Source organism: Oreochromis aureus, linkage group 9 (genome assembly GCF_013358895.1).
Source record: "Oreochromis aureus strain Israel breed Guangdong linkage group 9, ZZ_aureus, whole genome shotgun sequence".
Classification (NCBI taxonomy): domain Eukaryota; kingdom Metazoa; phylum Chordata; class Actinopteri; order Cichliformes; family Cichlidae; genus Oreochromis; species Oreochromis aureus.
Window position 1 is genome coordinate 31099217 of NC_052950.1, and position 3744 is coordinate 31102960.

The 3744-nt window shown below is 39.7% G+C and overlaps 1 long non-coding RNA gene across 1 annotated transcript; it reads right to left on the reverse strand.

Moving 5' to 3' along the window:
* Window positions 1–817: 817 nt before the first annotated feature.
* On the reverse strand, window positions 818–3534 carry LOC120441683. The gene is made up of 5 exons (XR_005614184.1): window positions 2478–3534; window positions 2273–2363; window positions 1429–1895; window positions 1224–1314; window positions 818–835 (listed from the first exon to the last, which is right to left on the reverse strand). It is a non-coding gene; the product is annotated as an uncharacterized LOC120441683 (long non-coding RNA).
* Between the last annotated feature and the right edge of the window lie 210 nt (window positions 3535–3744).

Sequence of the window (3744 nt, forward strand, 5' to 3'; positions counted from 1 at the left end):
TACAGAGATGATAGAAAGATGCTCCAGTTACATGATTACAAAATAAGCTAATAGATATAAAAGAAAATAAATTATGCTTTAGTGTCAGGTGTTCAAGAGAAGTTACAATTTAGATTTTACAGTTTTGAGTCGTTTAAAGTGGTAGAAATAAATGTCCATTAAGCGGTATTCAATTTGTATTTCAAAGGTATTTTAATGTGAAAGGGGAAATTCCACATGCAAATTATGAAATTTCCCCTTGTGGGACTAAAATGTATCATGTTATTCAAACAATATTTTGTACAAATACCATTTACAATAATGTATGACATTTAAACATGATATTTAGATTGTGGTAAATAGCAAAGCAATATAAAATAAAAAAGGAAAAGGACAACATTCAAGTAACTTTATATTATGAACTGAAGAGTAAGGCAAAAGTATAAATGAAAAGCATACAAGAATTAATGTATATAGATAAACCCAACAATCATATGACCCCTATGAGCAAGCACTTTGGCGACAGTGGGAAGGAAAAACTCCTTTGACAGGAAGAAACCTCCGGCAGAACCAGGCTCAGGAGGGGCGGCCATCTGCCGTGACCGGTTGGGGTGAGATGTAAACAAATCCAAAACTGTCCACAGAGCTACAGGGGCACACTGGGATCGCAACAGCAGCCATAGAGGGAAACAGATTAGGATGTTCTTCCCAGTACTGAAGTGGGTCGGCTTTTCTTATGTGTGCGTTTTCTCTGAGAGGTAGGTCTCCACTTTAGTTTCTGTTGATGAGGCACTCACGGATACTTCTGGATAAGGGTCATTTGGAAGCAAGAGGTTGGCTGACTTTGCGAAAACAGCTAGAAACAGATAAAAGTAAAACACAATTTAAAACAATAAAACAAGAGACATCACAAAGCGCAGCTCTTCAGTTAGCAAACTGGCAAGTAATGAAGTTCTAAAAAATAATTGGGAAAACAAATCTAACTTTAGAACTAAATGACCCAAAACTAAATTAAAAATGAAGTAAAAAAAAGAAATTGGCTTAATACTGGTGTCTTCTGATGAGGTAAGTCGCCATGCGAGGTAAAAACCACACGTGGCTGTAATTTGGTGGCCTGTATACAGTTCCAATCCAAGCATGTAGTTGGTTTAAATGGGTTTAATACTGGTGTCTTTTGATCACTTGACTGTATATATATATATATAAACCTGTTGAACAAAAGGTGCATTTTAATTTCACTATACCTGCCCATCCTTGTAGCCGGTCTCTACTAGCGTGGCACAGTTTCAAGATCAGTGTAGGGCTTCTCCACTGCCTTCACTGGACAGAACACATCTGAGGAGTTATGAATGGATGGATGACTTAATGAATGGATGAGATTATAGTTTGTTTCAAAGAATATCAATAAATGTTAGAATATAAAGTAAGAAACAAAAAAATACAAATGACCCGTTATGGCAGGGATCCCATCAGGTGCAGTCTTTCTGTTCACGTTTCTGGTCAGCTCTTCAATGGATGAGAGCACATCAGCAGTCTTATCTATCAGTTCCCACTGGTGAGCTGTCCTTGTTGGTGGTAGAGTGTGTTCAGACAAACTCCCTTTTAACAGGAAGAAACCTCCGGCAGAACCAGGCTTAGAGGGGTGCAGCCATCTGCCATGAGCGGTTGGGTGAGATGTAAACAAATCCAAAACTGTCCACAGAGCTACAGGGGGCACACTGGGATCGCAACAGCAGCCATAGAGGGAAACCGATTAGGATGTTCATTCCAGTACTGAAGTGGGTCGGCTTTTCTTATGTGTGCGTTTTTCTCTGAGAGGTAGGTCTCCACTTTAGTTTCTGTTGATGAGGCACTCACGGATACTTCTGGATAAGGGTCATTTGGAAGCAAGTGGTTGGCTGACTTTGCGAAAACAGCTAGAAACAGATAAAAGGAAAACACAATTTAAAACAATAAAACAAGAGACATCACAAAGCGCAGCTCTTCAGTTAGCGAAATGGCAAGTAATGAAGTTCTAAAAATAATTGGAAAAACAAATCTAACTTTAGAACTAAATGACCCAAAACTATATTAAAAGGTAGTAAAAAAAGAAATTGGCTTAATACTGGTGTCTTTGGATGGGGTAAGTTGCTATGTGAGGTAAAACCACACGTGGCTGTAATTTGGTGGCCTGTATACAGTTCCAATCCAAGCATGTAGTTGGTTTAAATGGGTTTAATACTGGTGTCTTTTGATCACTTGACTGTATATATAAACCTGTTGAACCAAAAGGTGCATTTTAATTTCACTATACCTGCCCATCCTTGTAGCCGGTCTCTACTAGCGTGGCACAGTTTCAAGATCAGTGTAGGGCTTCTCCACTGCCTTCACTGGACAGAACACATCTGAGGAGCTATGAATGAATGGATGACTTAATTAATGGATGAGATTATAGTTTGTTTCAAACAATATCAATATCAAATGTTACAATATAAAGTAAGAAACAAAAATACAATTACCTGTTATGGCAGGGATCCCATCAGGTGCAATTGCAGTCTCTCTGTTCACGTTTCTGGTCAGCTCTTCAATGGATGAGAGCAGTCTTATCTATCAGCTCCCACTGGTGAGCTGTCCTTGTTGGTGGTAGAGTGTGCTCAGTTGCAAAGACACTAAGATCACTTGGCAAGTCCATATCCCTCACAACCTTGCAGTCATTTTGTGTTAGTGAATTACACAATAAATGGGGTTGTGATAACTGTGATATGTATTCAGAACACCTGATTGGAGGCAGGCGTATGGCTGTGATATGTAAAGGTGATCAATCAATGTGTGTTTTTCGGTAGTTGCAGCAGTAATAAGTTGTGCATATCCTCTTGACTGAAACAGTTCTTGGATGGGTTTTTTTCCTCTGCTCATAAGGTCCTCATTGAAATCTCCACAAACAATAATTGGTTGGCAATTCATCATTTCCAATGAGTCCAAAAGACATTGCATTTGTGGTAAAAACCTCACGTGGCAGTAATTTGGTGGCCTGTATACAGTTGCTATCAAAGCTGTGACTGGCGATTCAACCTTGATAACAACAAATTCAAGGTCAGTCACATTTTGCAGGTATTTTCGAGACTCTGCTATAAGAACTGTTTTGTAGTACATTGCAACTCCACCGCCATTTACCTTTGCCATGTCTGTATGGTTTGTGTAAGAGACGTGTCTGTTGCGTGTGGCCATGTTGTACTGTTCCAGCTGGAAGCGGGGAGAAACTGATGATCCAGACAAGTGAGTTTCTGTTATGCATAAAACATCAGCAAGGCTGAGTTCATGGTGGCATCTCATGTCCTCCATGTGAGTTGGGAGACCTTGTGCATTGTGATGGATAATTGTCAACGGGGGACTGTGGGAACAACTGATTTTAAGAATTGCAACAGTGGTCTTGCATTCTCAAATGATGCATGTCTCATATTTTTGAGTGCATCTGTGATGGCAGGATCAGCATAGATTTTCCTTTCATCAAAGTCTGTGATGTACAGTCCTTTAAGTGAGGTTGTGCGGCTGAGTGCGACATAGGCCATTCCAGGCTCAAAACACGCTTCAAACATACTACTGCTGACTCCATTGTCATGCCTTGTACTTTGTGAGCTGTACATGCAAAGGCCAACTTCATTGGAAATTGCCTGCGAAGAACTCCTTTTTTTTGCTTGTAGATTCTTCACATTTCTCAATATATACGAGGTTGTCTGAGGATCCTTGTATTTTTCTGCGAAATTTTGCCCAGAATTTTGATTGTCC